Source organism: Anser anser (genome assembly GCF_964211835.1).
Source record: "Anser anser genome assembly, chromosome: 3".
Lineage (NCBI taxonomy): Eukaryota > Metazoa > Chordata > Aves > Anseriformes > Anatidae > Anser > Anser anser.
The window spans coordinates 31,507,010-31,521,222 of NC_139722.1; positions in this window are offsets into that span (position 1 = coordinate 31,507,010).

The window sequence follows — 14,213 nt, forward strand, 5'->3', positions numbered from 1 at the left end:
TAAATGTGTTGTCAGGCAGGCTGTCTCCTATACCTCTAGGTCATTTCTCAGTGTATTTCAGATCCTTTGATGTAATTGAGAAGAATACTCCAGGGCACTGAACATAATTTCCAAGGTAATGCAGCACAAATTTGACACACAGTGTTCTCCAGTTCTGTGAAATGTCTAAAACTTCAGAAACTTCCCTATTTCAGGCTGTCTTTAAAGCCTCTTCAGTAATCCTGTTTAATGCCACCTATAGGAAACTTTTTTTTAGGATGAGTTCAAGTCTACGTTGCAGAACTGTTTCTTGGCATAATAATGACAGAGTGTGGGATTTCTTGTGACATTTTATACTAGAAAAGTCCTCATATATATACAGTTACGCCAGATAAATGGGCTTCATCTGCATAGTGTATTTCACTTGCTGAGCTGGCATAAGCCGCTCCAGGAAAAGCAGAGCTTCATTTGATGAAAACAATCTAAACTGGGAAATCGTTTTCCGGTGTTAACTGGGCACACATAAACTATCTGTGGCAACATGATGCATGAACTAACTTTTCTGCCCGATAGGTGGAGTTTTATAATCACCAATGCTCAGATTCTCATGCTATACTGTTCATTCATTACAAACTAAATTAGACCTAACAAGGTATTATTACTGTTTAATATTGATAATGCAAGATGTATATATGCATAGATGAATGAACTATTGGACCTTTCCATCTTTTGGTAGCATGCAGGTTGCGTGGCACTCAACGTCAGCAGTGCTATTTCTATCTTCAGTTATATTGGTGAGCTATTCAAGAACTAGGGTTTTTAAAATTTTTGCTTTCAAGCACTCTAGCACTATCAGCAAGGCGGACACCTTGTTTAAAATGAGCTTTACTGCAAAAATAGCAGACCACCTTGTTCTATCAAATACTAACTAGTTTACTTTCTTGAGTTATACTGACTGTTATTCAACTAATGTAAATGACCTCTCAGTCTTTCCTGCAGTCTGCCTCTTTGACTGGGAGAATTAGTGATACAGACGGCAATGCCTGTACACCTTCTAGTTACATAAAGACATTTTGGTAACTTCCACATTGTGATCCCATATTTTTGATAAGCTGACGTCTTATTTGTGTATTTGCTTTACACCCCGCATTTTTTTTACACTTTGCACTCCACAGAGTTTTCATTCACTTTGCCAAACAATATTCATCTTCCTGTAACTGCAAAACTGCAACTGCAATAATCAAGAGAATGATCATGGACTGAACCAGGACGGATGGAAGAGCTGTGGACTGGTTACTGTTCCCCAGCCTATTCAGAAATTAGATCCATTCCTTTGGGGTTTAGTTCCATTTCTCATGTTTAAGCTTTTTTGTATGTTCTCCTTCCGACCTGATGAATCTTGCATCATTCTTCATGCAGTGTAGCCAGGAGTGCACCTGGAACAACAGCCGTGTCAGTCAGTCCCAGCAGAAGAAGAAATGGAAACTTGATTGCACATACTCTAAACACGTGTGCAACGTGTTTTGTTATTACACACAGAAAAGGTGTGGCAGTACCATTATCAGTAACCATCCTGATTGTTGATTTGAACAGGCTGTGATCTGATTGTTCTTTCAAAGATTAGGTATAAATGCCTAATATCGGGGTGGACTCCATGTTCTGGATCCCAGAAGCAGGGAGGAACCTTCCTGAAGCATTGAGTCAGGTACTTTGGCTCTAGGTGAGGATTTTAAACATGTTCCTGTACTTAGCATTTCCTGTTGATTCCCCGTGCTGCACGTGATATATTGGGGTGTAGGCCTTAAGGTATGCCATCCTCTCCTGCTGCCATGAATAGGAAGTGTAGGTGACTAATGCTAAGGCCTGGATTCTATTCTAGGAAGAGAGCCCTAAAATTGAAATGTTGAGTATGCATGCATTTAAATGTTTTGCTTACTTTAGTACATATTACTTTTTAAAACCTTTCTGGACATTTCAGCCATTATATAATTTTGGCATGTACTCTGGAAATTGCCTGGGATAGTTATCTCCTCCTACATTTTGTACAAATATATTAAAGTAGTATGGAAAGAAGAAAATGTAATAAGGTGGGCTTAATGGAACATATCGGTTAGGTGAGGTACAGTGTCTAGAGACTCTCTATGCTGTTTGTTGAAGTAATCCTAAAAAATTATTCAATCAGCTATTTAAAAAAATAAATAAATAAAAAATCTGGGGAAAAAAAAAAAAGATAAAGGAAAGAATGAATTTACTGGTGTTGTCAGTTACTAGCCATGTCTTTCCCTTTTGCAGCCAAGGTTAAGAAATTGCAGCTTTAGCAGGTTTTCTTCCTTCTGGGTGTTCTCTTAAACCAGGTATATTGAACTGGATAGAAGCCAAATGTAGACGTGTCTGTAAATTATCACATGTTCCAGAGGAATGATAATTTAGGAATCTCATATTCAGAATAAGAAAATATTACTTGGCTAGAAATTTATGTCTCATACCAAAAACACACAGAAAATACTGTAAATGCTGCAGGCAAGAAAACTAATAAGAACGTATGCATGCAGATTCAAATGCTATAGTCTGGAATGTGGTTGCAAGCAGTAAAAAGGAGTTAGAGTTAGATTTTCTTCATATAACATATTACTTCAGTATAACTGTATTTATCATTGTTTATGTACTCTATCAACATTAACTGTCAGGGTTATTTGGATACTGGGTTCATCATAACTCATTCAGTGGAATAATATGTTGATAATTGAAGAATGTCCGGCATTCTGCAATGGTGATCCATAGCATCTTTCTTACTGGTAAATATGGATTTAGCTGAACTGGTGGAATTAAATCTTAGGGCAGCAGCTGTTAGAACTAGGGCTGGCTGTAGAACAAAAATTCCCTTCAAATGTACTGCAGGATTGTAATATTTTTATGTTGGATCTCAGGAGGGATTCAACAGAGGAAGCATACTTCCTACAATAGTCTAAAGACTATTGTAGACGATTGATCAGCCCTTTTCTTGCCCTGGGCTTGCTTAGCAGGACTGGGGATTGCTGTCTGTCCCTTTCAGGCTTCATGGTACTTAAACAACCTGTGACAGCCTTGTGCTCAGTCTGACCACAAAGCCCACTTGGTATTCTACAGATGATGCCACAGGCTCGTGTATGAAAGACCTAGGCTCCTTCCAGCCCCATAGCAGGTGTCACAAGGGCAGGCAGGATACATGGGGTGACCTAGCAAAGCAGAGGAGTGGCACATCTACATTGCAGGCAAAGATGTGCTCAGGACTATCATGGCGTGAGTTTTCTTTAGCGTTTCCTGAATGTCACTTTTCTACTATTGAGAAAGGTGATGGCCATCCAGACAAACTGGACAGACAGGACTTAGCACAGGACATGAGTTTGTGTCCACACTGTGTAGTGTAGTTATATCACATGAATCCCATGAGCAGTGGGAAACCTCTTTCTTTCACCCCGAAGCCATACAGAAACATTCTACATATTCTGTACAAATTCAGTCAAGATTCTTCCTTACAACATTATCAGCCACCTTACAGGTCTTAAAGGATGTTCCAAAGAATAATCAACATTACACGATTCAGCTGAGATTTCTATTTCTCTGGACATAGTCCTGGCAGTGAAGTGGCATTAATTATGTATTGGATACAAGATCATGGCCTTGGGTTGCAGTACTCAGCAGGGAGCGTGGAGGGCCAGGCGCAGACAGAGGGACTATGGTCTCCAGAGAGAGGAGCACCCATTCATTAGGGAATCTGCCCATCTCCATACCAGTAGGAATGAGGAACGTATTATTCTTTAAACATTCAATGTTAGCATCAATTTTATACTTGTCATATAAGATAAGTGAAATGAAAAAGGAGTCTGTCTGCAGCAACAAGGGCTGGCGGCTCCCTGGGGCCGGGGCTGGGAGCTGTGGGGCTCCCTGGGGCTGTGGGGGAGGGCCTGGCATCCCCTGTGGGGTAGGGCAGAGCATGATGGGGGCACTGGGGCAGCATACTGGGCACTTCCCTGGGGATGGGGACAAGGACAGGCTGAGGCCAGGCCGGGCCGAGGGCCCATGAGTGGGCCCAGCTCAGTGGGGCCCATGGCCAGGCAGGGCTGGGCTGTGGGGAGATGGAGCCCGGCCCTGCTGCAGCCTTGCTGGGGCAGGGGCTGGCAGCCCTGGGGCTGATGTGGGACTCTGGGCCAGGGGTAGGGTGGGAGGGTGGCAGGGCAGGGACACTGTGGCCCTGTTAGAGCCCTCAGGGCCCTGGTTGTGACGTATGACAGAAGCTGCTCTACACGCAAGGAATGGCTTGACTAGGAGGGACTTCAGCTGCAGTTATACTGCCTCATTTCAGAAAGCGATATACATCAAGAGAGCTTGCGTGTTTTTGTTGTTGAAAGCTTGGAGAACAAGGAGAAAACTGAACTTAAGATACAGTTCAATAAGCAGCTGTAGGACATGACTCAGAAGGGATTTTGTGTTCTTGAAGCAAAACATGCAGCTTCAGCATGTAGGGCAGACTCTGAGGAGGCATACATTTTAGTATCAAAAAGATTAGGAGATTCAAACAGCAGAACCACAAGGATGATGAGATCAAGAGATGGTAGACTTCAAAGAAACATTCTAGAGGGGAAAAAAAAAAAAAAAGGGGGCGGAGGGGAAACACCAGATTTTTGTAAGAGCAAAAATACGAGAGACATAAGAGAAAGCAAAATGAAGATGATTCCTATGAAGTGATTCATACTAGGGAATGGAGCTCTGGAAAAAGAAAGAGTATTTACTCTGTGAGGGCCACCTTGACTTCAGGATGCTTGTGTGCTACCCAGATTGTAATGGAGACTTCTCCTCATTGGAAAGTAGAAGTATATTTTAGGGCCACTATCTTAGAAGAGCGTGTTGTGCGGTACATAAATGTCCATGAATTCACTAAAAACATTGGGGACAAAAATGAAGGTCTCAGGGATGCTGAGAAATATTGAAAGAATAGCTAGGGGATAAAAGGAGACTAAAGGGAACAACCCATAAAACGTGAAGATTGAACATCAGGGAGAAGAAAGCTGTCCAGAGTTATAAAAGTCAACGAGACAGAATAAAACACTTGAAACCCAGCCAGGAAGATACGTATTAGAGCTGTTTGCACTGTTTCTGCTGCAGTTGCTCAGTGAACAAATATGAATTTCTGGCGAGAATGATGCAGTTTTATACACTTCAAAGAATACATCTAGACATTTCACTGCTGATCTTTTTTATTCTGTTCCTGAGTTAGTCCCCACTATGTCCACAGAAATCAATGGAAGCATTCCTCATTTTCAAAGCTGTAGACAAAGCCAGAATCTAGCCTAGGAATATATACTTCAAAATAGCTCATTGACATTGTATATGAAAGCCCCCTAAATGAGTAAGGAACTCTTTGAATGTGTCTGCTTTGTGTGCATCTGGTCTTCTGCTTGCACAGCAGACACCAAAAGAGCTGCTAGAGGAAAGACAAAGGCAGTAGGCAACTGAGTTTATCACAAGCAGTGATGCTAACGGGGCTTGGGCAGCACCTATTCCGCGAGCCTGTTAACTGCCAAAAGCACTCCACTGTGACAGAAGCTGATGTCTACCCAAATTTTTCTCATTGAAGACAGATATTTTAGAATTCATGATGGTGTTCCCATGGAAACTTTACTACGTCACGCACATTTTCTTTACTACAGGTCACATCCTACTTAATCTTTAGTCATTTTTATTATTAAGGTAGACGATAGTTGTTCTATGACTGCCTTGCAACTGTATAGCTTGCATGCTCCTAAGACCACCCTTTAAGATAACTGGCCTAATTGTTAGGATTTTATCTGTCATTTTCTTCCTGTACAGAATATAACAAGGAAAAGACCCTCATGAGCTTTTCTTGCTGATGCCTACAGACTGTTTTAAGTAAAATGCTCCAAAATATCATCTGATCTGGCTTGCATAGGATACTTATTCATATATTTATAATATTCGTAAGTCCTAATAGAACTAGTGAAGGGTTGTTAACTGTGGTTTTGATAGTTGGACTTACTACAGGGCAGTACACGCATGACAATTTGAGATTTAACAAAATTGTATTTAGAGAAAAACAGCCATTTGTGCTTGTCTTTGTTTTGACTAGTAAAATTTTAGGTGTAAACATTTCTGGACAGATGGTGTAGCACTCCCCACTATGATCTTCATTCTTCCAGATATCCGTTCCAGAAATTTTTACCTGTTGGACCCAGGTTACTTTAGCCCAAGACAAAGCAATTCTGCATCTTGACTGAGTAACAAAACATATATATATGTATATATGTGTGTGTATAAAGACATTTTTCTTCTTTTAAGTAGCTGCAGTTCCGAAAGTGCTTCAGTAGAAAATTGATTTTTAACAAAATAGCCCTCACACCAGAGAAGTATATGAATGTGCTGATGAAAATCGGTTTAGATCTGGCCAAGTTACAGCTTGCTGAAAATAATACTTGGTGCAAAAGCAATCTTTTTTTTAGAATGATCACTTAAAATTGAAAAAATACTGTACCTGAGTGCACAGCTAGTATTATCATGTAATTTCCTCCAACTACTGTTTCTCAAACAACTTTCTGTAACATGCAGCTTTTTGCTGCGCCATTTCACAGTTCTTTTCAACAAACTGGATTCTTTGTTTCTGGATGCCATATGCACAATATGATATAAAACTGAAGAAAATGCTATACATTTATGTTTAAGGTGTAGAAACCACATGACAGCTGGCAGCTGAGATGTCCTAAAGAGTGATTGGAGCAGACAGAGATTTGGTCAGGACTGACGTCCCAATTTCCTCCTGTTTTTGCAGAGGGATTTATCCTGGCTCTTTATAGCTTTAAGACGATGGAAAACTATACCTACCCTTACTGGCAGTGCCCTATTGTCAAGTGTCTGCCTGGTTACAATTTCTTACCACCCACAATGGAGTGTGAGAACATGTACAGAGAAGGCGTAAGAAGCAGGGCACTGACTCCATTGATGCTGCTTTCCCTTCAGTGGGCTGGAAAGGGGGAAATTAAACAGTGAATTGTTTTCTTGTTCTTTCACTATATTGCAGCAAGAGCAGAAGTCCTAGCATACTTCCCTTTTACGTGGGCTTTTACAATATTTTTTACCATGTACCCTTGTCTTTGTCCTAAAATAAGTGGTGCCAGTATTTCCAGTCTCCTTTCTCTAGAGAGAGACCTTGCTGCACCTTTATCATTTTTCTCATCCTTTTTTGAGCATAAGGTACAGTATCTCTGAAGTAAATCTGCATAGTACTGTGTATACAGATGAAGCTGCACCAGTGATTTGGCCCGTGGCAGGTTTCTGCTCTTATTTACATCTCTTTCCTTGTGCATCTTAACATGTTTTTGTTTTTGAGTACCTAGTAGCTCATGAGCATGATAGATGATACATGTTCTTTTCACAGTGAGATGTTGGTCTCTTGTTGGATTGATAGAAAACAGTAGGCAAGCCTGTGATTGCAGGCAACTTTTTAATATTCAGTCACAGAAGAGGGCATCCATATCGACAATGCCCCCTGAATTCTAGGTGGTTTTACTGTGATGGAGTCAGTTGTATTACTTTAGTGTTCCCTGAACATATTTTTGAAGAAATGTAGAAATCACCACAGTGAAGAAAAAAACACTTGAGTGAACTCTACTTTGTTGGAATTCATGTGTTATCAAAATTATCAGAATAATAAGATCAGGATGACAAACATCTCTGCTCACAGTATTTCATATATCTCCTCCTCTGCAGTGTCAGTATCTTCAATCAACTAGCTGATTTCTTGAGAGTTTTCATTAGCAGAAAGGAAGGATGACATATCCCTTCTTTTAAAAACGGTAATAAAATTATTTAACATATATATAAAAATATGTAGTTCACATTGAAAGCAGGTGATTACATGTAACTGATTCTGTAGGTTTTAATCTCTTAAAGCAGTGACTGGACAGAACACAACACCTTTTCTTACATCTAGGTCTCTTTCTGACTGCAATAGAAGTAAGATTATGCCTTTCAAATCATTTTATATCTACTGAACTGTTTCAGAGAAACACCCAAACAGGCTATCTCTATTTCCTCAGGATATAATGCCTACAGAACATGAGACTGTCCTGCGTTAGGAGGCACAAACAACCATGGAAGATAAGACAAAGGCATTTAATGACAAATGAATCTATGGCATAAATATAACTTCATAGTTGCTCTACCTTTAAATATGCAGCTATATTGGGAAATAAGACAAGCTCAGAGGCAGATTGAACAACTTAGCTATAGCATTACTCCAATTTCTATGGATCCCACAGTATTATAAGAAAGATTCATTAAAACAGAAAAGTTATCAGAAGCGTCCTGGTTTAGTGCTGTGATTGTACTCTAAATGGAGACCCAGGGGACACAAGCCAATGTCTTGTTTGAGCTCTCTTCTAAATTTATAGTTTTTTAGCTATGCAGTGAGTAAGTCTGCAACAGACCCTGGCTGCGAATGGTGTCCAGGCAAGGGAAAAATATTCAGGAATAAACTGGAATAACGGTAAGAACAAATTAACTTAATGACAGCAAGAAGGCTCCTGAGTCATTCAACTTTCATTAACTCTAATTAATCAGAACAAATTTTTCTCCATTCTCCAGTGTGTTTAGAACTTGGGTTGTCTTTTAAAATATCTTTTAAAAGCCAATCCATTTATCTTACATCCCCATAGTCAGCCAGCTTTCGCTCCAGATCCACTGTTGCCTTAAGCCATCGATACCATACATCGGTTTTGGATTGCAACATCCTCCACTAAATTTCACAAAAATAGTTTGCACAGCCCCAGGCCCTTATCATCTATGCATGACCATCCGAGCTAATTTTAACTTGCGGTTTCTTGAATACTCTGCAAACCTATAGTTGCCATGGAAACCCCTGCACCTCAGCACGCATGTATAAAACTTCCATGTGGAAAACCAGACAGGGTAGCAGGGCCTGTTTTCAGATTAAACACTAATGAATGGTTAAGAATTTTGTATCTCCAAAATATCAGTGTTTATGCATTTCATAGAATGATATGGCTGAACGTCACCCGCAACAGAATGCATGAAGTGATGCTGGGAAAACATCCCACATAACAGGAGGGAAAGCATGTTTTGCTATTGTTAGCCTAGACAACTCAATAAGAACTTCACAAAATTTTCATAAAAATTTAACAGCCTTTGTATAAAAGTCATCTTGTCCATGCTTAATGAGCTGAGGACAAGAGCTCAAAAGAATAATAATGTTTTCACTTGTCCATACATAAAGTGACCTCTCTCAGGCAAACAAGCAGCTGGAATTTTGAAACGATGTCTCAGTAGTAAATGCTTCAGTAAACCTTATAATACTAATCTGAGAAAAGAAAATCAGCTGAAATAAACAATACACACAGAAACACATCAGTATATTAGTCAGTGGCCATAAACACATGCTATTTTGGTGGTTTTTTTTAGCAAGGGCAGGCTAGCAATAAGCAAAAAGACATACCACAGAAAAGGAGAGAAATAATATGAGCCAACTGAAATGCTCTTCCAGATGGATCTTATCATTGGGTATCATTACTATTAGTAACCACTTGTAGTGCATGTTTATTCTGTATTGACTGTTTCAGATAGTTAGGTCTTATTTTTTTCTTTTTCTTTTTTTTTTTCTCTTTAATTTCCTATTAGATTGGAAAATATAAAAAACATATTCTCAAACTTATATGGACAAAATATTGGTCAACCAGCAGATGTAAAGGTCACAAGAGATATCCTATATGCTTCCACTCCACTGGTTATAGCTAACATTTTAAAAATTGTTTTGCCTTTTACCACCCCTCTGGACTTTGTTGTTGTAGTGGGTTAGACCTAGAATAGAATTGAGGCACACCTGACTTCTGGTCCTGGTACTGGCACTTTCTGACTGTTTTGACATGGCTCGTTTAACCTCGCTCTGTTTGGTTTCTGTGTTCATATAATGGGAGGTCATATTATCTATTTTTAGTGGGTACTTTTGGTTCAAATTCATTGTATAACATTATAAACAAACAAAACAACATAGATGCTAAACTTTATTGTTATGCAAATAAGTATCATGGCTAGATTGAAAAAATTAAGAAAAAGAATGATATCAAATGAAGGAGCCGCATATAACTTATGATTTGCATGGTCCTGATCCTAGCTTACACAACTTTCTAAGCAAATGTATGAATTTTAATCAGAATGATTATAATTTTTAGTATAAAGAAAGAAGTATCTTTGCTGCAGAACTCTCTAAGATCCATTAAGAAATAACACAGGAGATAATTCTTTATCAAGTTCAGTAGATTACCTCTTCATGATAAAAGACTTCTCTATTGATTTCTTGCCTATTAAACTCCACGGGGTCTTTCCAGAAGAAAGACATGCTTTTAACTAATAGCATTACAACATCACTTCCACCTTCTCTGTCAATAATAACATACAACAAAACAAATCATCTGCATTGGAACTTCTGTTATGGAATAGGAAATGACTTTGTTCACCTTCATGTTGATGGGCAAAGGTCATTCAAAATGGAAAACTAATCCAAATTTTAGTAATTTTCATATACATCCCACTTCATTTGAAAATGGGTTCTCTGTTCTGAATGCGTTTGGTATCCTTCATTCAGTGTTGTGTTTCTACAGCTGTTTTTTAGTCCACTGACATCAAACATAAGAAAAATACCATCAATAGCATCACCAGTCTTTCTTATGATCAAAACATTTAATTCCACTCTGTACCCCAAATGGAGATGTTAGGAGCTGCTGAGTGTAACACATTTGTGTAGAAGTTAGACTTCATAAAAAACCCTTTTTCATGTCAGGTGCCCTCTTTTCCATAATGTTACAAATTCAATCATCCAGCTGAAAATACACATGATATCAAGTTGTTTAAATAATAATAATAATAATAATAATAAGGCTTACATGTGCAGGACTGAATCCTGACATGATAAGAATTAAATTTAATTTCTTTGCTATTAACCATCCAGTGGAAGAGAGTGACTCACTAAGTCCTTTAACAATCCAAGAGCGCAGAAAATCAACGTTGTCTACGTGAACATGTCTATTTGCATGACTCTAACAGATTCCATCTAAGACCCTGAAGGAATTTTACAAACAGAAATAAACCACAACAGTAAAATAATGTGTCAGGGAGGTGCATTTTATCTTGGTTTCATGGATGGAAAAACTTAGGGAAACTGCTGTGTCAAAGATCAGTCAATGCATCGATAGTAAAGCCAACACAGAAGATTCGAGTCCCAATGTGTGTTAGAATTGTAATTTTCAAATTCATAGCATGACCAATTAGGTTGTGAAGAGGTCGACTTGCTGAATAATGCTATGATGATGCAATTTATCATTTTCTAACTACAAGTTGTCAGGACTCCTGTCTTCCACGCTGGAGATACTTACTTTCTGAAGAGTTTGAAAGATTGTTTAAGTCAGAAAAATATGCTGAAGAACTTGTCATGAGCTAACTTAGTAGCTGGTGGACTTAAAACTATTTTTATGCAGTAGGGACATTTTTCTTGTTCTTTTCTCATATGTCTGAGCCTCACACAGGCTCTGGAGTCATGTTACAAAAGGAAGGTGATGGTTAGGTGATAAGGAGGAAACCTCTATCAAGGCTATTTTAATAATCTTCCTAGCCTTTTTCTTAATGGTTTCTCAGCTTTTTAATTGTTGGCTTGGGGATTTTATTGCTGGAATCATTTTGGTAGAGACAGGGATGAAGAGAAGGAAGATGTCAATGGAAATGATGTTACAGTGCTGTATTGACTCTAGTTGCTGTACTGGACACTTTTTTTTTGCTGAACTGAGGCCAAAGAGAATCCATTTGGAGGATATGATCTTTATCTTTTGACAAGCAGCTACACTGCTGCCAATACCAATTTGAATGTTAGCATATGCTTTTGTACTTAATATCTTTATCTATACGCTCAGCTACTTAAACTTAGATATTTTTTCACTGTATGTGGGTCCTTTGAAACATCCAAGCAATCCTCTTGTGCCAGATAGCATATAATTACTGTGATCACAGGATACAAGTCAAGGGGCATCTAAACAACCTCAGCATTTCAGCCGTAGCATTTGGGAAGCCCTTCCCAACCAAAGGTGGGGAAGTCGGTGTGGCTGCATCAGGGCAAAGCAGCTATGAATGAGGGCCAGGGTGCGCAGTCAGACCATCTCAGAGGAGGGGAGACATCCTCACACAAGCACACGAAAGGCTGCAGCTTCCATGTGACCTTTCACTTCTGCACTAGTAAAGCAAACTCTCTCCCCACTGGAGGTCCTGCAAGTGCTTTGGTCACCGGTGACAAGAAGTCACCTTACAAGACTTTACAACCAGTCTAGGTGGGAGATATTTTTCTCCACCTCCCTCTCTGCTAAGTGATCGGTCACTAACATCCTTCTCATCTCTCATTCCTCCTTTGTCTCTTCCTTCAGGGTTCTTTCATGTCTTTCTTACTAAAGTTTTGTAGTCTTGTAATCAAACGTACCTTAAGCAAAAGTCAGCAAAAATATGTCTCTGTGTAGGAAAAACACTTCTGCAAAGTACAGTAAGGCTGGTGAAGCTTAACCATGCCTTCCCACAGTGAATGAATTCTATGAACTGAAAAGTGGTGAGCTTGGGCAGCAGTGGATTAGATGGATGAAGCAAAGAATTTGATTGTTATGAGTGCACTGCCTGCTGAAAGGCCTGGGCAGTTCTCTTTTAGCAGCTCATAGTTCCTGCAGCCTGTGTACCTGGTAAGTAGAGAGGAGGATCTAGGGGATGCTAAGTGTGGTTTACTGTTACTGCAGAAATGCATTTAGATATTCACTGGTGCTTCTCATACATCAAAGTCAAGTAAACGACATACAGATCAGTGAATTATGTCCTCAGAAACTATGTGGATTTAGATTACCATTAATCACAAGCATTTGCTTACCTGGCATCATGTTATACTTCCAACCACAATCTCAGCAGCTGTGATGTGTCATACAGCCTCTCATGATTAAGGAGGAGAATCCCTTAATCCGGATTTTAACCTCACATTTTTTTCTCTTCCCCCTTCTTTAGTGCTCAGCCTCTCTTGCTTGCCCTCCTGATTCTCCGCTTTCTTCCATCACAGATTTTGTTCTTCCTCCAGCCTCCGTATAGGACTTGACCTGGCACTGCCATGGGAACAGCCGGGGCTAGGAGTGGGGCAGTCCCACCCAGGTGGCAATTCCAGCTCTGGGGAATAAGGTACATGTTGCATGGGGAGGGAACTGAAAGTCGTGGAACTAGCAGGATGATTTCATACAGCCCCCCCTGTTCGTAGCAGTATCCTTTTCTCTAGTCCCTTCTCTCTCTTGACTATCTTGTTTGTAACAATCTCAGAAAATGTGGTGAGTTTCATTATGGCCTCTTTTTCCTAGGGGGGGTTCACAAGGTGGTATTTTGTGATGAATGGCCATCCAAGGTGCTCTGCAATTCACTACAATAGTTTTTCTATTAATAGGTCTTCTAGTTGCAGCTTTTCAACAGGGCAATCCTTAGAATATAGGACTAGAAGAGACCCTGAGTTATTAAATGCAACCTCCCATAACAGAGACCACACCAGCTAGGAGGTGATGAAGGTGTGAATAAAACCCAGGTCACTGCCCACCAGAGTGGGATCGAAGCTTTTAGCCACCTGATGACCATGGAAAATGTTACTCATGAATGCATGGTATGCGATGATAATTTAATACATGCAGTCGCTCTTTGCAGTATATGATGAAGTCATTTAGGGGATGCAAATAGATGTTGAACAGGACCAAGACAATGTGTATGTTGACACTGAACATCTATACATAATGTGTTAATTCGTGGATGTAGAGTTTCCAACAGCTTTCATTAGCTGCATTTCTACAAACTAGTTGCTTTCCTTTTTATTTCAGCTTCTGTGAAACTCAGGGAGAAAGGATTATCCATCAACACCAATAAATTAAATAAAACTATAAGAATGGGTAAAAGCTTTCTTTAAGTGAATAGACGGTCATCAGAGACTTTAATGAACAGAGGTCTAATGAAAGAACTGAAGACTCGTCCACTTACTGTACGACTGAACTCAGTTTTGCGGGGAGAGCAGCCACTTTTTCTCTTACTTCTGCACACTGCCTGATAGACCGCAGAACACCATGTTCCTGCATAAAAGTAAGGAAAATAAGCAGTGACCATACAGCATAGCGGAGGTGGGTATT